This window comes from Sturnus vulgaris, chromosome 2 (genome assembly GCF_052056855.1).
Source record: "Sturnus vulgaris isolate bStuVul1 chromosome 2, bStuVul1.hap1, whole genome shotgun sequence".
Classification (NCBI taxonomy): domain Eukaryota; kingdom Metazoa; phylum Chordata; class Aves; order Passeriformes; family Sturnidae; genus Sturnus; species Sturnus vulgaris.
Genome location: NC_142244.1, coordinates 48,957,600 through 48,978,920, shown reverse-complemented (window position 1 = coordinate 48,978,920; position 21,321 = coordinate 48,957,600).

Genomic DNA, 21,321 nt, shown 5'->3' with positions numbered 1-21,321 from the left:
CTGGAAACACAAACTGTGCTCTTCCTAGGGCTACAAAACAGAGTGCCTCTGTGCCCCACAGGGTGCAATAGCTGACTGCATCAGGAAAGGTCTGTCACCTGCTTTGGATGTCTAAAGCAGCACTGGGCTCAGTCCCAGCTGCTTCATGGTAAAAGTCTCCTTTTCACAGTTGTACCTGAGACATGTCCTCTACAAATAATACAGCATTGATTTTAACCTTTTCTAAAGTCTAGTAATGATGGAAGCTTATTTTTCCCCATGTTTTAGTCTTCTGAGAAGCTTCTGCATGCTTCTTTCCTAGTGTCAATGTTTGAGATTATTTTCCTTGCCTTGAGAATATTACCTTGAATTACTTTACATATGAATCTGTTCTGTCTTTTTGCATGTTCAAGGAGTTTGGCAGCCTGGCGATTGGATCTCCATTCAATCTTTTCTGATACCATCCCATTTTTCCGAGGTTTCTCAGTTCAGTTTTCAGAGCAGTATTGGATATTTAATGCACAGATACCCCCTTTCTGGCAGCTCTGAATTACTCTCTTTTTTTAAATTTTTCCAAGGTCTATATCCCAGACACTGAAATTGTTGTTTCTGTGGCTTTGAGGCAGGACAGTGTACTGCCTTGTGGACTGCAGGCACCTTAAGGTTAGATCATGCAACAGAGGATACAGGAGGCAGGTGCTGTATGTACACGCATTCAGATGATTCATTCCTACATTCTTTGGGAAGATTTAAACAAGAGATTACCTGCATGAGTTACCTGACTGGCATACACAGTTGTGACACAGACACAACAAAATGTTTCAGATTTCAGTTTTATTCTGACTCAGACCAGAAAAAGGAAGGGGAAAGTGTAAACAGGAACAGTTTAAAAAACCCATAATGTTTAAGAAAGGCTTGCATTCTATACTTGAATTGAAAACTTATTAATAGCAATGGAGTTTCAGTTATGAAGCTAAATTATAGAGGTTAAAATTTCTTTAACAATATGTGCTAAAACTTACATACTGTCCTCCCACCACTAGTCTTTTATCTCAGGTTAGGTACCCTAGACTTTTTTTCATGTTATTAAAGATGCTGGTTGACTGAGACAGGATACTATTGCATTGTTACAGCAAGTTGGTTTGGAAAAAAATGATTAATTTGGGAACCTTTACTCCATGTGAACTAATGATGTAATAAAAAAAACACACCAAAGAAATAAATATATTTAAGACAGAAAAGATGGCCTACGTAATCATTCAAAGACCAAAATATTACAGAATACAAAATGGCATCAATTGCCTCCCTTTGTTGAGGTAACTATGATTTATACTTGATGGGGGTCCTAGGCACTGCAAAAATGTGGGAATAATAAGATCAGAGACTCTTCAGTCAAAACCTGATATTGAATGCTCACTTTTCTCTTAGAGAAAATTTACAGGGAAAAAATTCCAGACAACGTTTTGCATCATGATAAAGTTAATTTAAACGAAAATATCTCTTAAAATATTTCAGCCTCCTTTCAAAAGCATTAATATTGTTTCTGAATTTCCTTTTTCTGAATATTTTCTTTGCAAGTTTTCACTTGTGGTGACATCTTTTCGAATCAGTAAGCTTTTAAGTAATAAAACTCTGTAGGAACAGATTTAATAGAACACTACAGATAAAGATGCTTCACTGTTTTGAAATTACAATTCCACTAACTTAGTCATATCTAATAAAAGACTTCTTCCTTGACTCACCAAACCATCCTAGGCAAATTGACTCCAAACGAACACACAGCTTAATGAAATGTATGACGGTAGTTTTTCACTCTTTATAGAAGCTTTTAAGTCAAGCATTTATTTTTTATTCTCTTAACCACTTCAGTTTTCTCTTAGTCCATTCTCATTGCCTGAACAAGGGACTAATATCTGCTGGAAATAATAAGAAGGTACAGATATAACTTTCTGTAACCAAATATGAGCTATATACATTGTCTTCCAGAGAAAAATATTTTCTTTGGTTTTTAAATGTCTATACCTAACTTTTCCTATCATATATGTTACCTCTAGGAGTGTGACATTTAATGGTATTTTGATAAAGTTTCAAAGATGGGTTTCAGAAAGCAGGTGTAAAAGAGCAAACACTTTCCAGAACATATCCTATTTTCCCAGTGTGTCTCAGGTCACTCTGCTAATTCACATCATGGTTGGTTTGGGATCTGATTTGTATTTATGTATGAATACAAACCAAACAGATTTGTTTCCTGAAATCTCTGAGACTGATAGAGGAGCCATAGTTTCATATTTGCTGTCACCCTTAAAAGCCCTTGAAGGTTGATAAGAAAAGAATGAAGTTTTCTCTCTGGTATTGCTTGGGCTGTTCAGGTCAGATACTGTAGATTAGTTGTATTGAAAGCATTCTATGTGGAATCCATGGAGAGGCAGTAGTTTTGCAACCACTTGAATAAAAATTGTCTCTAGGGACATTACATTTTCTAAATCCTTGCCATTACCAAGGGGAACTCTTGAATCTTAACTGGGAGCTGGAAGAAATTATATAGAATGAAAATGGTGTCAAACGAAAATAAAAAGCATGGCTAGTCTAGTGCCTTTCACAGAGGATATCACACAACAAAGGACTGAGACTAATCAGTTTTTAAAAAGTCAGCTTCCAGTATGGTGCTAGAATGTAAGTATTTGTACCTTTAATAAATAAGTTTATTTTCTCCTTCTAAATATTTGCAAAATATCCTTAATCTCCATTAACTAGAGCATATTTACAGAGTAATAAACACTTTCCAGCAATTGGCTTAATTTAATTTACTGTTTCCACACTCTATCTTCCTTGATCTTTGAGCAATTGCTGTCTAACTGAAGTTGAGTGGATAACACGTGGTTTAGGACCTTTCAAAGGTATCCTGGCCTCCAAAGATCCTGTCCAGTCTGGGATGTCAGATTAGGCATTCCTGGTTTTGGCAGAAGTGACTGGCGGAGAGATAGAAAAGGAGTATTGCCCAGGCAAAAGCATGACCTCAAGGACCATCTATACATCAAACTTCCAGAAAGGATTTCTAAGCTTAGGGGAATTCTGCTTTAGCCCTCTAGTTTTAAAAAGTGATATTTATCATTTGTATATTTGTTATACTTCTCTATCTTCGGCCTTTTGATTTCCTAAAATTGCTATGTGTCCTAAGCATAATCTATTTTTGTCTCTATTTTCTTTATTCTCGAGGTTTAGTTCTTATATGTTTTTCTTGCTGTTTGCTTTGGATTTTTTGCTATTTGGTGGGATTTTTTGCTTGTTATATTGAGAGAATTGAGTTTTGCTCAATGCAGCACACACATGCTTGATACACTGTGGAATCATTCATGTTTGCTATAATTATTTTTTACCAAGAGTCCAAGGCATCTAATGAATAGTTATACAGGATATAACCATTTCTTTCCTGAAAGAAAATCCAATCTATTAGAAAGGTGGAAAACTGAAAATATTTTACAGTGTCTCTTTAAATAATGAGAGCCTGTTAAAAGGCTTTTGACAAGTCTAGAACATCAACATGTCCCTGCTATCCTGATCTTTGTCTCTAGATTTTGACCTGAAATTTGATTTCCCTTTTTTCATAACTGAAAGTCCATCTGTGGTCAAAAACATGTGTTTCAATTTTCAGCTACTAATGATCAATAGTCTGGCTGAGCAAGCCATACTTTTAATTGTACCATCATAGTTTGCAAGGTTATAATTTTCATTTTCAGGTCACTCACTTTTATTTTGAAGATACTTACTATGTAATTAGTTATTTCCCTCGTATAACTAACAGAATGTGATAATGGAAGTTGCCACTGGTTAATTTTCATCACATCTAAGCTTCCAAGCTCCTTATTGTTTTCACAGTTAGCTAATACACTTTGCCAGCAAAATGAGTCCCATAATTTATTTGTGGGCAAAATAATTCAGCAGTAGCTGCTGTGGAGTTATGGTTCACATCTTGTCACACAGAAAGGCCTAATTCAAGCTGGCCAGCAAGTCTGCTCTCTTTGCTTTAGTTACTCCTCACCTTTCTGACTGTGCCTTGCAGGTGCCCTCATGCTGCCAGGCTCCCCCATCCCTGCCTGCATCACCACCTGTTCCAGCAGCTTTTGTCCCTTCAACTCCAAGTGTGTGCAGCGTGGGACACTGATCTGGCCAGCAGGGAACTCTCAAGCAACTTTATTCCTTCCCACACCTTTGCTTGAAACTTGAAATATATAAAACCTTCTGCTCCTCCTTCTCTAATCTTTGCCCTCCGAAGTTACAGAGAGAGTTGACATATATTTCCATACACTGTTTGCATTACAAACTTTCTCTTACTTTATGATACAGCTTCCATTTGGCAGAGATACCATGAAAATGTGGAAGCATACCAAAAGCTAAACAACTCTGTTCAGACCTGAAGATAGGCTAAATATCTATGATTCAGAAATGTCCATATATTTTCCTTTCTCTGCCAGAAGGGTGCTGAGCACTCCCCTCTTAGAGACTCCTTTCTTCTCTGGAGCTCTTGGAGAAGAAAGGAAACACAGGGATTTTCCACCTTCTCTGTCAATCTTACATAAAGGTATATGAGATGACCACAAAAAAAAAATTGGTTTATAATTGGTTGGAAAATTGGTTTATAATCAGTGCCTCACTGCAGCTTGAGCAGGTGCACACAAGCCACCACAAACTGCTCTGTGAGCCAGGCATTGACTTCTTTCTGCTTTAGAGAGGGCATCAAACTGCAGTGCACAGCACACACAGAGCACTTGCTGCTACACTTTTCTCTCCTGCTGAATTTAACAGACAATTGCTAAAAAAACCACCTCCCACAGCTTGCTTGCCTTTTGAAAATTATTCCATTTTTGTTGTTTGGCTAAACAGTTCTGGCTGAGGTAGCACTGGCTTGTAAGACTTGGAATCAGCCAGAAAATCTAAATGTTAATTGGTTACAGCTGAAATTTGAATTCACAGTGAGACAGAAAGTTGACCTTTAAGTTTCGTTACCCTTGAATAGCTCTCAGCCTTGGGAAAATGTACCACTGTCAAAATGTTACTGTATTCCTAGAAGTTGTGCTAGAATTAGAAAGAACTTGTTAAAAATGAGGCTAAAGTATGCCATAATCGTGGAGTAATCTTATCACAGGCAGAATTAATGCAAAATCAGATACAATCACGGTGCAGTTTCAGGAATATTAAGTGATAAGTGTGGAGTCTCAGATAATTGCTTCAAGCGGTCAGATAACCTCTGATACTCAAATACTGTGCTTGTCTCATTAAAACTTCGTCTGGAAGACTCACAATACCCACTTTTTCACGATTTAAGGAAGTGCATGGTCCATTAGTTGAGTGCTTCTGTTAACAGTAGTGTTTCTGCTGTATAAAATATATTCTTCTTAAAACCAATTCCCCAAAAGTTCAAAGCCCTATATTTATATCTCTCATGCTGCTGTAAGTGCAAGGCTTTATCTAGCAAATGTATACATTTCCACATGACACAATAAAGATATTGATTTTAGGTTTATTCTAAACTGTCAAGTAAATAGGCTTGATCACAGCAAAGCACAGATCCTATTGACTTTGCTGGGCAGAGACAAATAAAGCTCCTAAGCTTTACCTGGCCCAAAATAACCTTTTGTAGTTCTGATCTGTGGTTAGAAGGAGAAAATCCACACTGAACTTCAGTTTAAATTTGCATTGAGATTCTTGGTGTAGTTTTTTTTGTTTTGTTCTGGTTTATTTTGATATTGTATTAGCTTTTTGCTTTTGAGTTGTTGTTATGGAATCTTTTTTTGTTTGGCTTTGTTTTTTTCCCCAGTGGTATCAGGCAGCTATAAAGAGGGAAAGCTACCTACGAGGACACCAGAAAACAAGGACACCCCTTTAGTCTATGTTGTCTTGCATCTTTCCTTTCTATGGTAGCACCTCAGTTTCCCTCCAGCCCTATTCAATAATCATGACTGCAGGTCCAGAGACTGTTTAAAATGAGTAAGACAGGCAGAACTTGACCAAAGGGCATGAGGGATGTTCCAGGCAGTGTGAGCTGATCCAGTGACAAGACCAAAAAAAATGCTACAGCTGCTGTGACCCTTCCCCCCTGCAGCACCTTCTGGTTATTCACACACCTGGTACATATATTTTGTGTTGGGATGATGGCGTGTGCATCCCTCAGCACACTGAGTCCAAATCCTGTCTGCTGCCTCAGGCTAAAAGCAGAGGAACAGAAGAAAGCTGAAGGAAGAAACCTGGAGCAAATTGAACAGGAGTACCCATATATTAAGTGAGCTGGCTGCACACTGCAAGACAGATATTTGAAAGCTTGACAAAAGCAGCCCTGCCTCACCTAAGGGTAAATTTGTCACCTTTGAGCAGGATATCACTAACTTTGAGATTTAGATGTAGAAGCATGAGCCTGCAATTTTTTAATAACCACACACTTTCCTTGCCAGACATTAACCCGTATATGTGAGAAATGACAGCAGTGGGATATGTAATCAATCACAGTTCTTATATCTGGATTTAAAGTATGTGATTGTCTTATGTAAATCCTACTTCTTCCTTTTTCCATGCCTCCATCCTCACAGAAGAGGTCACATGATATCTCTTTCATGAACTCCCTAGGACTGGGACGAGATTGAAAGATATAAAAAGTGGTGTTAGGAGACCTCTCCACCAGAAAATTCAGATGCAGATACAGAACTGAAAAGTATTAAAATGAAGGTTTGCTTGAAGAGATGTCTGGGATTATAGACACAGTGGACAAACTCAGCTGATATGACATTTGTGTGTGTGTTGGGCAGGAGCAGGGCAAGGACTGGACTTGGAAGACATTAGTGTGTCAGCATTAAGGCTGATTCAAGGTGTCAGGCTAGTGCCAACATTAATGGTTAAATCCTGCCTTTAATCCCCTGGAACTGAGGGCTTGTACCTGGCAAGGAGCCTGGACTGTCACTCGGGTGTGGCAGAAGGAAGTTTCTCATTCTATTTCAATTATCTGAGAAGAAGTGAAGAATTAAAAATACATGTTCATGCCTTACATTGCTTACAGAAAGTTATTATGACTGTTTAGGAAGCACAGCAAGCTGCAGCAGAGCAAAGCCTGAGGATTCCCCCTTTCAGATGAAGTGGAAGCTGGGAGGAGGGGCAGGCTGCCCTTTCCTGCCTGTGTAGCAGCTGCCCTCTGACTCCTGGAGCAGGGGTTTGCCACTCCGCTGCTCTGCCCTTCACTGAGTAATAGGCACAGTCTCCTGCTGCCACAGTGCCAGGTCTGCTGTGTTATGGGGGTGGATGGGATGATTTAACATCTCTTTTTCTTTGGCTCCTTCTGTGAACCTACACGGTGAATGCTTCAGACTAAAAGCGCACAATGAGTAAATAGAGTACAAGAAGCCATAATTGCCTAAAACAGGAAGAAATCCATTTGAGAGAACAGTTTTGTTGTTGTTGTACCATTTAGTAAATTGTAAGTATCATTTGTTTGTTTCAGTAACAAGCTGTGAAAATATCAACACATGTAGAAAGAAATACTGCCAACTTTTAGGTGGCCAACCCTTTACTCTGCTTTAGACCATTAGATCTCTGCATCACCAGGCTCACTTTGCATCTGTACTCATTCCTCAAGAGAGAGCACCTCCAAAGTACAGCTGGGAGAGGATCTCTGGACTACAAAGACCCCTGGATAATAATGAATGTTCCTGTGTCCTTCTGGCTGAAGAACCAGTCTTGGGTCTTGGCTGATGTCCTGTACATCCTCACACCAGCCTGATGTTCCTAAATTCTGTATATCATGCTGTATGATTTACTATGAGATTTTTATCCCCATATTCCAGTGCTTCTTCTTAATTTCAGTTCCATTTTTTCATACATCCTTATGGCTTATGAGCATCCTTATTTAGTATTACAGGTGGTTGAGACATAAACAGATAAAGTAAAAATTTGAATTTGTTCACAAGGGCATTTTAAATGTCCTTTTTGTCAAACAACAATAGTATACATTTTTATTTAAGATTTCATTTATACCTTATGTTTCTAGAAGAGTGGAGTCAGTGGAGAAAATGAGGAAGCAACTTGGGCATTTTTTCTGAGATGTTTGCTATAACTCCAGAGATTATGTGGATTTTGTAGAGATGATCAGCAGCTGTTTGAGAGGATGTTGTGTTGCTAGGAGACACTAATAAGGAGGTACCGTGAAAAATATATGCTCTTTTAAAATTGCACTTGGGCCAGGAAATGAATGAATAAAAAGTAGATTAATGAACCAGTGTATCAAAAATATCAAAGACTGCAATAATATTTAACTTTTGTGCTGGAAAGCCAGTGTTACATATAAAACTTAATGCAGTTCCAACCAAAATGCATCAAAATTAGAAGAACAGACGCTGTGGATAATTAACAGCTTGATTAGAAGTACATGGGTAGCCTGAATCAAGAACATAAAGAAACAAGAACAGAAAAAAGTCTTGTACAACTGCATGGCTGTTTCACCTTGCTAGTGTTAAACCAAGATCAATGGTACACATCTCAGGTATCTTTATCCAGTTAATTGATTACGCTTACTGAAAAAACTCTCCTCTTCTCTTTATAATTGCAGAAAGTTAAGTCAGAAAGGACATGAAATGACATCTCACCCAAGAAGGACAGTTAAAAATCAACCATCCCTGGTAGATATTTGATCAGGCCATTCAAAACACCTCAACTAATAGAGGCTCCTCCTCAGGCAGTCTCATCTGCTGGTCCCCTTTCCCTGTTATTAGGAAGCTTTTCCTAATGCTCAGCCTAAAACTGTATTATAGTATCATTTACAACGGAAAAGACTTTTAAGATCATTGAGTCCAACCATTAACCCAGCACTGCCATGTCCACCACTAAACCATGTCCACAAGTGCCACATCTACATCTCTTTGAGGTACCTCCAGAAACAGTGACCTCCATCACTTCCTCAGGCAGCCTCTTCCTGTGCTTTGGAACCATTTTGGTGAAGAAATCCTTTCCTAACATCCATACTAAACCTCCCTGGTGACAACTTGAGGCCTTTTCCTCTTGTCTAATTGCTTTTTACCTGGGAGAAGAACCCAAACCTCACCTCACTACAACCTCCTTTCAGGTAGCTGTAAATAATGATAAGGTATTCCTTCAGCCTCCCTTTTTCTGGGCTGAACAACCCCAGTTCGCTCATTTGCTCTTCATAACGCTTGCTCTCTAGGTACTTCACCAGCTTTGCTGCCCAAAACACTCTTACCAAAGTTTGTCAGAGTGCCTGCACCCATCATGTTTTCAAAGCTCTAAATCCTTTTGCTATTTGTGCTGGAAACTGTTAAATGCAAAAGTATTTCGTGTAAAGACTCAATAACTTCTCCTGGACTTTGGAAATAAGTGAATGAGAAAGAACACAAGTTTATTAATTCACAGCCAAGGAGACATACTCAAGAAAACAGTGCATATTTTGTCAACACACAGCCTTACCCTTTCAGGTCAGCAGTGAGTATTCAGTCTCTTCTGTGGTTGCCCATCACAAAAAAATAAGAGATGCCTGAAAATGTCAAACAGAAAATAAGAGATAACTGAAAATGTCAAATGGCTTCTCACAAGCCAGAAAGTCCAGATAAAGCCAGTCCTTTTTCTAGAAATAACTATGCTGTAAATGGAATTAAACGCCTCTCTGTTTTTCTACTTTGTCAGTTTTGCTGAAGATCTATAGCTGCAAAAGATTTTACAATTAATTTCTACCATGGTTGTGTTGACATGTCTGGAAAAAGGTGATGCTACAGTTTTAAGAGTTTAATTAAATAAGATGCAGATTCATAATATCATAGCAGAGCTTCATACATTTCGTGGTTAATGATACCACCAGATCTCAGCACCTCTACTGATGTGATAATGTGCCTGAAAGGGCCTCTGATAGAGTGGTATTACAGTAGTACAGACCCACCTTCTCCATTTTCTTTTAAATTTTGTCATTAAAGGTGAAGTCAAATAAGAAACAGAAAAATTATGGTCAAATAACATCAAACGACTGAGAAAGCCATGAAATGAAATTCAGAGTTCAAGCTGAAGCACAACAGGAACCAGTTTTGGCTGTCTAATGACAGGGTGTTTGTCCAGAGGGAAGGCTGAATTGTGTGCATGGATGGATGCGAGCGACGGCCCTGCAAATCCACAGGTGTCCAATGACTCACAGCACAGAACTGGAACTTCCACCTGCTGCCCAATTCCATGCATAGTGAATTACCACTCAAGAGGCAGCTTTACTTCAGAAGTTATTTTTCTATTTGTGTTAGAGGAAAAATCAGGCTCTATAGTAACAAAGCATAACTCACCTGGTAGTATTTTACCTTCATTTTATTTCCATATTGGTGAACTCTTGGGTATCCAGACTGACCAGACCATTAGGAAGTGACCCATGCTTTAAATGGCTCCATTTTATAATGCAAGATGTGGTCGAAAAGGTTTTAAAATTATTCAAGGCAGGCAGATTTCTACCAGAAGCCAGAAGCTTCTCCTATGTCTGTCAGAGCCACTGCCAAGACAGATTCACCACCAGCCAGGGCTGAGCCCATCAGTGATGGTGGCAGTGCCTCTGGGATAACAAAGTTCAGGAACTGTTGTGAATCCTGATTTAGGCTGACTATGCCAATTTATCATGAATGACTGGTTTAGGTCACTTTAAAAAATCACCATGAAGTGTATCAGTAAAAGGAAGTTTAGTGCAAATCTGCAAAAGCACCATCGTGTTCAATGTTAAGGTTCAATACTTACTTACATGGATGAAACATACAAAAAAATCAGATTAGAATCAATTAAGAATTATTTTCAGAGTTAAGGGTGCAAGAGGGTTTTGCAGCACTTAATCTTTGTCTAATGTGCAAAGTGGTTCAATAGGATTTGCTACAATTATAACAGGACTTAATTATAGATTTGAGATAGTAACACATTCTACACTTGCTAGAGGCTATTTAAATCCGTTCAATTGCTCACACACAGACACACACAGACACAAAGTATTTACCCAGGTTCTTGTCAAAAATTCCCCTTCAGTGTTCTTAGCAGGTGAGAGCTGAGTCTCAAGAGCTGGGGGCATCAGCCCAGGTCCTTCTGTCTCTGTGGGGGATGCTCTGAATTTTGCAAACCCAAAAGAGTTTGGGAGCTCTGAGAGGCATCCCTAGAGGGGAGGTGCTGCTGCAGCCCACTGCAGTCCTGGAGAGCTCAAAGAGCTTCACTTAGGACTGCCCTTTACAGGACAGCAAGATGATTTGCATCCATCATCTGCAAAATTTCCCTCCTCAGTAATTACCTGAGTTCCCAGAATAACTGGAGATACTTTCCAATACAACTGGACATTGTTTCCAGAACTCCACCACAATGAATGGTGCCATTCCCCTCTGGCTGTGGTTCAGGTAGGGAGTGTTCCAAGGCTGTATCAGGCTATAATGGCTCTCTTTACTTGCAATCTGCCACTTTAATGGTGTGCTGCTAACAGACCACAAAATATTACACAACAACATTGATAACTTTCCACACAAGGTTAGATCTTTGAAAAAAACCCAAAACCCAAAGTTGGGTTTTCTTGGCACTTTTTTACTACGGAGGTGGTCTATTTTTTTTATAATTTTGGAATTGCACTCCTAAACCTGGAGATGAATGACAATTTTTTCACAAATTTTTACTGCACAAGGAACCCTAGATGTTTCACAAGAGTACAGATGAATTAAAACCCCAAATATACGAATTAAAGTCCAATTATACTAATAATTCCTGTGAATGACTTACTCTGTACTTTATTTTAGCTATGGTTCTCAATGTGGACATACCAAAACACATGATGAACAAGCCTTTAACATGGCTGCTTTGTGCTTTCTTTTCTCCATAATGTAGCTCCAAATACAGTATGAGGTTATAAGCGTTGGAACCCTGTAATGTTATTTTCCCATCTGCTCTCATATAATGACAAAATTGTGTTTCTATAAATTGGTTTTTTCTGCCTCGCTCCCACATCATGTTTCAAATAGTTGCATGATAGTAAGAAAAACTGATTAATGGTGTAGCTTGGCTTTGTGACTTGATTCACCATTATAACAATGCCAAAAGTGACAGCTTCATTTTATCAGTTTGTTAAAGTGATTTGCTTTGCAATAAAGGAAAACATCTCAACATATTTATTTGTTGTTGTTGGCTTTGAAAATTAAATTTGAAATACAATTGAAATAATTATCTTCTGCACTACTTACCTCACAGTGAGGAGCAGAGAGTGTGGGACACAATACTTGAGCTTTTTTTCCTGCCCAAATTTTAATACCAATTAGAGGGTGTTTCTTGACTGGTTTATCTCACCTGCAGCTTCACTGATTCATGGCTAGCTGGAGCCAGTGTGCATCCTCCAGCACCATCTGCAGTTAAAACACAGATATTATTATATACTAGCATCAGAAATAATCATCAGAGGCCAAAGTTCCTGTCAGGGATATGATATAATTTGTAAAGTCAGTATTAAAACTCTAATCACTCTTTGAAGCAACCAAAGGGTAATTACTGCTGTTCGCTTTCCTTCTTTTATGAAAATAAAAGAACAGTGTGATGTATAAAACAACTTTCTCTAAGCTGTTTTTGTAGCTTTTTGAAGCATTTATTATTAAAATTCCAAGAGTGATCCTTCTAGATTAATCTTTAAACATAAAGGCTGACTCTCCACTGGAGTACTGAGGTGAAATGAAGAGGGAAGAGCAGCCAGCAGGGAGCTGATTGCAGGTCCTTGATCTCCAACAAGTAGCCCCCATGGTATGTTAAAAAGTCATAAGGGTTACCTTTAAATGTTAGACTACAGATGTAAGCCCAGCATGATGCCACAGCCCAACCCTTGTACAAGTTACCAGCCTTGCAACTGGAGAGCCAGAAAAGCCATGAAGGACAGACTATTCCTAATTTTACTTAGTAGACATACCTCTATGCTGAGGAAAGTCTTCAGGCAGAGTCCCCTGCTACCTCAGAAAACCTGAACCTATCAGTTCTGTGAGATTACCTGAGTCTGCAAGAACTTAACAGCACCCACCCATATCCCCACAAGGAGACAAAAGGAAAAAAAAATTATGTGTGGTGAACATTTGTAAGGCAAAGGCCACAAAAGAAAATATTTTCACATTTATTCTTACATTGATTTCCTCCTGAGTCTGCTCTGAAGAACTGTTTGGGCAAGATGTTGCCAGAGGTGCTAAAGGCTCCTAGAGTGGTTCCTGACAGATGAAGGTACAAAAACCCTTCATAAAATTATCATATGGGAGCTTTGACATTTTCACCTGGCTACATGCCAGCTGAAACACTCTTCTGCTTGCACATCAATCTCCCCCATTTCTGATTTTGAAGAAAGCAGGTCATTCTACTTTACCTTCCTCAGAAAAACCGGATGTTATAAGCAGAAAAATCTTTCAGAAGGAGTTTTCCAGTTTAAGTCAGTGTAGAACAAGCAATCACAAAAATGAGAGTTAGTCAAAGGTAAGAAAAAGACATAGCTACCAATACAAATATATTGATATGTTTATAGCAAAGTGAGGAGGTGTGCCACAAGAGGATGGACTGTGTTGCCTGCCTCTCTTCTCTTATTATTTGCCTTGGTGTCAGGGAACTGTCCCATCTATACATATTTGCCAGTTCAATTCTTGTAAGTTTTCTGTCACCACTTAACCACTGTTCACCAGTGTCAGAAGCTGTTTAGCATTCACATATGCTTGCAAAAGCAGAGTTGTGAGGGTACAAATAAATCAGTCTGATCATATTAATGGTATTAGTGACAGGCTCTAGTCAGGGCAGGGAAGAAGAAAGACTTACTTCAAGTTCCTGTAACCAGCAGTTTACAAGTACAAGGTGTATAGATATTCATGCTTCAGAGCACAAAGAAAAATGTAACTAATGAAGTTTTGGAAGAATTTATTCTACTGTCACTTTATTTAATAATTGTTCATTTTAAAATTTCTTGCCTTCACCTCTGAATCATCCCATTTGTGGACTTCAACAGTGTGTGATGCTCCATGCAGCTCTGATCTGAACTGGTTACAGGTACACTGTGTACCTGACTTTTTCTGCCTTCCAGATCTTGCAAATATTTTACTGATGTACAAGAAAAGGGAAAAGCATGGGTCAAGAATGGGAATATAATTTCTTCATCACTTTATTTCAGATGTTAAAATTTTAGCCAGTGGCAATTAGCAAATTTCCAAATAGGAGGAGATGAGCTCTTCAAGGACTATTTAAGAAGCTGATACATCCCACACATAAGCAGTGGCACTGAGATGTCTCAGCTTTTCTCTCCAGATTTTTCAAGCAGTTTTTGATGTCCAGATTAGCTTTTGGCCACTGCTGTGCTCTAAATTCACATTTTCATGCACGTGTTATTCTTCTCAGATCCCCTTCTGTCAGATGTCTTTCCCCTAATTGCAGGGGAAATTCCAACAGCAATGGTAATTTGTGACCAAGGCATGATCTGGCACACAGGACAAGAAGGCCCATCTGCAGAAGCATTTAAATGAGATGGAAGCAAGGATGCCAGGGACAGGACTCTACCAGGGAGTGAAATTTACATAGGAGATAAGAAATGCTGTAGTACTGCCTTGTAACAATTGTGGAATATGCTCAGGGGACACTTCTGGTTAACAGACCTGGCAGTGGGAGATGGATCCAAGGCTGAACTGAGGTACCTCATGCCAACACCCACAGGACTGGTGCTGGGATAAGTGTATGTAAGGAATTAGCTCTTGCTGCATCTTTTCACCCTGCTTGCAGAACCACTTATGGTAGTAGGGCTCTGCCCAATCCATTGCTTATCAAATCTCTTTATATTTAATCACAAATGCATGTTTAATTTTCCTCAAGGGATACAATAAAATTTTTACAACATACTTTATGTATGTGGAAAGATTGTTTTTCCCACTTGTATGTGTCACTTTGCATGAAAAGCTGGTGCAGTGTTTCCAGGCTATTTAGTGGCCTACAAGGTGCCTTTCCTGCCTCTCTTGCTTACAACAAACCACGGTTTTCTCTTTGATTACAGCAACTCTGAACTAGGCATAAAAACTCCTGGGGTAGGGACTAGATGTGAAGTTTTGAAATAACTCTGTCACTGCTATTCCTAACATAATGGATTTTTGAAAATCGTCTACTCTACTCAAGAAAAAAACGGACCAAACAAACCACCGCATAGGTTTTCATTATATTTTCTGAATTTTCCAGAGTAAAGTTATCCTGCATGGGAAAGAATGACACCCTGACCTCACAAAAATGTGGTTTAAGCACAGTTCCTAAAAGTAGACATAGACACAGATCAACACAAATTACCAGCGAGGGTCACCCAAACTCGAAATTATAACTCAGGTTACCACACAATCTCAAAAAAATTATTTATTCTATCAGCATGTCATCAGTATGACTCAATGAGATATAGATGAAGTCAAACTCATTAGAAAAGCATGGGCAAAACAGGGGTCACTTTAGCACTGAAAAACTGTCCTGACTTTTATACTGATGGAAGGATACAGGGGATTGCACAATCTGATTGCATTATTCAAAGTACTGTAAGTGGATAAAACAACCTGCATCTGTCTCTGATCTGAGGCTTTCAAGTTCATTTAAAGCTGAAATGTTTAATCAGTCGGAGAGAAGAAGGAGAAGCCTGGTGTAAAATTGCCAGCTGAATTAATCTGAATGCTGAGCTCCTGTATAACAGGGAGTATCACATGTCCTAATTTATTAACCCTTAAAACTTTCAGAAATGTGAGCAGAAGAAGGAAACTTAGCCTCCAGATTAAACTACCTGTAAAAATGGAAATTCACTTAATTTTCAACCCGCATCTATGTCTGACAATGGACTGAGCACTATGTTTACCTACTAAGTGTGCATTATACAAAATGTTTTCTCCAAGAATCAGACTTATTCCCCTGCTTGTCATTTTTCCAAGGAAAAAACAAGATACAAATTTGTAGTACCTGAAACAAGTTATAAGTGATATGACTAGTGTTGGATGCTCAATTGTTAAGGAAATATGTTTGTTTTTGTCTCCCTCCACACCCCTAGTAGGACACATGAATGGAAAAATCAAATACAAAAAACCCAAAAAATCAAACCAACAAGCAGACACACTTTTTAAGATTATCTTCATTCCTAGATCTGAGATAAGATGATTCCTAGTACTGAGTTAATAGGATGAGTTTTATTTGGCTCTTCATTTTCCTGCCCCCATTCTCTGTTAATAAAAGAGATTAGATGCAGTCCTGGGCAGAGTAAGAACCTTGAAGTTCATTGCTGTGGTCAACATTGCCTGACAACTTCATTCAGAAGTTGCCAGAGTGCACCATCAGCAAGTTTGCAGAAGAGACACAATTGGGAATCATCTGTCTGATGTACCAGATTGCTGTACTGCCACTCAGAGGGGCCTCAGCAGGCTGGATAAACCAGCCAATGGAAACCTCCTCTTGCTAAACAAAGAGAAATGCCAAGTTCTGCATGTGGAGAAGAATTGTGCCATACACCTGCATTGGCTGGGCACTGACTGGCTGGAAAGCAGCTTTGCAGAGAACTCCCTGGGAGTCTGGGGAAAAATCAGCAGATTTTTCTGACCTGTCAATACATCCTTTAGCAAAGAAGGCAAGCAGCCTCCTTGTCTGTATTAGGAGGACATTTGTCACTACTCAGCACTGGTGAGACACATCTAGAATACTGGGTCCAAATCTGGGCTCCTGGGTGCAAGACAGCTATGGACTTCTGGCAGAAAATCTGGCAGAGGGCCATGGGGATGATTAAAGGATTGGAGCATTTGACATATGAAGAAAGCTGAGAAAGCTGAGACCATTCAACCTAGAGAAGACAAGGCTCAGGGGCATCTCATCAAGATGTATAAATATCTGATGGGGAAAGAAAGTTAAAGAAGAGAGAGACAAACTGTTCTCAGTAAGTGCCTGCTGACAAGATGAGAGGCAATGGACACACTAAAACACATGAAATTTTATCTAAATGTAAAAAAACTCTCTCTAGTGTGAGAGGGGGTCAAACACTGGAATAGTCTGTCTACAGAGGTTGTGGAATTTTCATTTTAAAACCTATTCAAAATCTCACTTGACATGACTCTGAGCAACCTCCTCTAGATGACCCTTCTTTGAGGAGGGGATTGGACTGGATGATTTTCAGACCTGTCTCCTATCACCAGCTACTCTATGAGTCTGTGAATCCTGCATTGCTTCTTATAAAATTGTTTTTTCTTGTGTCTTATTAACACCCAACTTGCAAGGACAGTGAACATTCAGAACAGCTGCTGTCTTCCAGAAATTTTTCCTTAGCAACTAGTCCATCTGAAAATTCTAATTAATTTTTTGCATCCTGGAATGCTTTTAGTGTCACTGTCACAGATAGAAGCAAAGGCCCAGTGGACATTATGGGGACAAATCAGAAATTATGTCTGTTTAAAGATTGGAATACGTGGATTTCTTTTCTATGACATTTAGTACATCTGTCACAAAAAAGGACTTAAAAGAACAAAATAATATGTTTAAAAAAATGTATGTTGGTAGTCTGAGTTGAAATACTGGCACAGTTTAGACATTTTAAAGGGAAAAGAGACAATGAAAGAAGTGTTGTTCAGTTACAATACTTGTGTTTCTTCCTCCTCCCTACTTCCCACAAAAAGCCCCACCCAATGTTTTCTAGGCTAGAAATATCTGAGAAAGGCGTTAGAAACAAAAATCTCTAAGTATATTTTAGAATACTATGCATTTCTCTTTCTTCCTTCACTGATATGCACGTTTTTCTACAATTCTTAACTCTGATTTCAAGCACAGATGAAAATGTGTTCAGTCTGACTTGTTCTTCTGAGCTGATAAAAATTCATTGGATTTGCTTTCACCTTCTGTTTTTCAATTTGTTTTTCAGTTCTTTTGTACCACCTGTTTTCAGAATCTTTAGCATTAGATCCCCCTCAAATCACTTTTCCCTACTTAAAGAAAAAAATCACTGATTTTTACATGCTTGCCAAAAACCCATGATCCCAGATAGTCTCGCCTCTTAGAAAGGCATGCATGAATTTTGAAAGAAATATGAAAATGGACAAAATTATGGGGATCCTGATCTAGTGCTGCCAATTACTATAGTTTTGTGACATTTACCAAGTTATTTCTGTTGTCAATAAAGCTTCACTACTTTGCTAATCGTGCTGATCTAAGCAGGTGGTGTCAACACATTTTGCTATGTAAAGCTAAAACACTGAGCAAATGAAAAAATACATGTATCTGCTTCACATCTTCAGAACTGCTGCAGAAAGTTCATATTCCTATAACTCTGTCAAATCCTAAATTTCTCAGATTTAAAAATTAAGTCAGAAGAGAGCAAGCTGTTTTGCTTAGAGCTAGATGTAGAAAGCATTTCCCACATTGTCAGCTCTCCCATGCACTTCAACTAAGTTGAGTTAGGAAGAAAAGAAAAAAGAAAAGTGGCAATTGCCTTTAGTCTGACTCAGCAATTTAATGGTTGCTGAATAAGCAACTTTTATTAGCTGTCAAATCTGCAAGTGTGTCTTCCCCTTTGCTCAGGGAAAAGTTTTATTTGTGTTACAAACAACTACAGCTATGCTTTGAAATCTCCAAAGGCAACAACAGTTTTCTTGCAACGTGTTAACTCAAGCTTTAAAAGTTGTCTGAAGGTTGACAAGAGGAGGTGAAGCCACCAATCCCTATCCTGAATGTTAAATCTGTCCTGAGAGGAGTCATGGATGAGAACAGGACAACCAAAGCCAAAAAAGGATACTCATTTTGGGGGTGTAAGCACATAGACTCATCTTCATTGAAACACAGAAAAGGTATCCTTAAAGGCTAAAGTAGCCCTTTAAGGGCTGTCTAAGAGATGTGAAACTATAACCTGCATTTATTGCAATTGGAACAAAATGATGCTTACACCAATATATACATTTGTTTTTCTTTTAAAATCATGGCAGTCAGCTAGATATTCTCCCTCTTTCTTTTTTTTTTTTTTTTTTTTTCTTGGTTTTTTTTTCCCCAGGGCAAAGAAATCTGAATTCCAGAGGAAGGTTTCTGTGTAGTGCTTATTTGTTTAAAATTGGAAGTAACAGGCTCTTCACATAGGCTCTCAAAAACAATCTTCTGTGTTAGTTTCAGCCATTCTGCCCATCATCCTCCTTTCTTTTGTGTTCTCTTACCATCGTGTATGATCTCTTTTATAGCACCTGGCTGAGCATGGAGGAAGAGTGCTGGACTGAGCAGTGGATTCCAGCTTTCAGGCTGTGATGTTGAGAAGCTGGATGGGAGGAGAGAGCTGGGGACAGTGATAAATCTGAACCCAAGCTGCTTTTGCAGACTGCCGAGTGCCCTGCACTGAAGAAGAGATGTGAGAAACCTTCCCAGCACTCTTGTGGCATTTGCTTCCAGGCTTCTGGCTGCAGAATGAGCTCATGTGTCCCTGTCTTCTCTGAGGGGTCTGTGGGCACAGCAGGACCTTTTGGTGGAATGTTCCTACACAGTCACCTTTGTTCTTTTGGGGGGTTCTGCCTTTGGGAATGGTGTCTGCCTGCAGACCTTTCCCTCCAAAGGAAAGCTGCATTTCATTATGGTTTGCTATCTGAGCTGATGTGTAAGAGCATGTAGATTGTGAAGAAAATAGAAAAAGATGCTGTGCTTCCTCCCTAGCCTGAGGATCTGATGCAGGTGTGTTACTGGTCAGGTCACCCATGGCGAAAGCAGTGCAGGAAGCAGTGAGGAACATGGTCTGTTTTATGAAAATGCTGAGATCAATGCTCAGGACTGGTAGGCAAAACCAAAGGTCATTTGGGAAGTTTATGAAAAGGTCGAAAATACATTCAATCTTACTCAGCAACTGAGGTCTCAGGAGAGAGCTGTGTTAGGATAAAAGCAGCAGACTGGAGAATACCATTTTCAGTTTGCTGTTGCCACCCAGCAGCAGCATGTCAGTGGAGGCTCAGCCCTACAGTACCATAGAGCAGCAGCAAGTCAGCAACTGGAGAAAAGGGGAATTGCTTTGTCTGTCTGGTTCCGCTCCACGTAACTAAAGCATCCTGTAAAATATCTGTCCTTAAAGAGCTAAATCAGTGCAAGCAAAACTGCACGTTTTGCAAGCAAATGGTTAAAGCTGAGTGGGAGAGAAGAGGGGATGGAGAGCGGTGGGATAGTGCTCCCTGGTGGAAGCAGAGCACCGGCTGATCCAGCAGGCAAAACACCCTGGGGTTACCTGCTTTCAGTGCAAGGATGCAAAAAGCAGGAGTTTAAACTGCCAGGAATGGGATACTCTGCAGAACTACGTGATCTGCTGGACTGCGGGTGGCAATGGGAGCTGCAGAATGGGAGAGGAGAGGAGAGGAGAGGAGAGGAGAGGAGAGGAGAGGACAGGACAGGACAGGACAGGACAGGACAGGACAGGACAGGACAGGACAGGACAGGAGTATATATCAAAGATAAGCTGAAGCTTAGGCCTGTATCTGGTAGGAATTTCAAAGGACATTCTTTATGAAGCAAGACATCAAAGACCTGATCACTGTGCTTGGAAGTTGCTTGCTACAAAATCAGATACTAAGAGATAAATGTTCCTTTGATTGTAATTTCTATTTTCTGTTCCACTATTAGGTAAATGGCTACAAAATAGTAGCCACTCTGAGGCTATGTGAAAACATAACAGGCAACATATCACCTAATCATAAAAGGTTTACAAAGTATTCATAATTTTTCAATAAACAGAATAAAGGTGTTAACCTGTTAGTCAAAGGTGATATAAACTCTTTACTGTGCTTCATTTATTGGAAAACTTATCTCTTGATATTTGACTAAAAGGCACAAAGGAATAACGTTTCCTTTATCAATGGGGAACATTATACGTAGCTAAATGAATGGAATAAACATACAAAAAAATAAATGTTAAGCCAGACGTGTATGTAATATATATATTCAGATAAACTAAATATATTTGGATGAACTAAAGTCCAAAGTTCTTGGATTTTAGAATGCTTCATAGCATTAGTGCCTACAGGCAGAGAATAGCTCAATGTGTCATTACTCTTCAAGTAAAAAGAAAGATCTTTCCTTTAAATACTGGGCAGGGAAAAGAGGAATAAACATTAAGTATTCCACCCTTTGTCAGAGCTGATAGGGCCTGAGTCAGAAAAACACATAAGTACATGCTTAATTCTATTCAGTTCTTCAAATATTTTTATGTATTTTGGTGAATGTAAACAGTATTAAGTATATGCCTATCATCTTCACTGGATGAAGGGCTTTTTACTTGCTTCCACTTAGAAAGGACTTGAGAAAAAAAAAAAAAAAAGAATCTGCCTGGGAGCAGCTCTTTCTGTTATC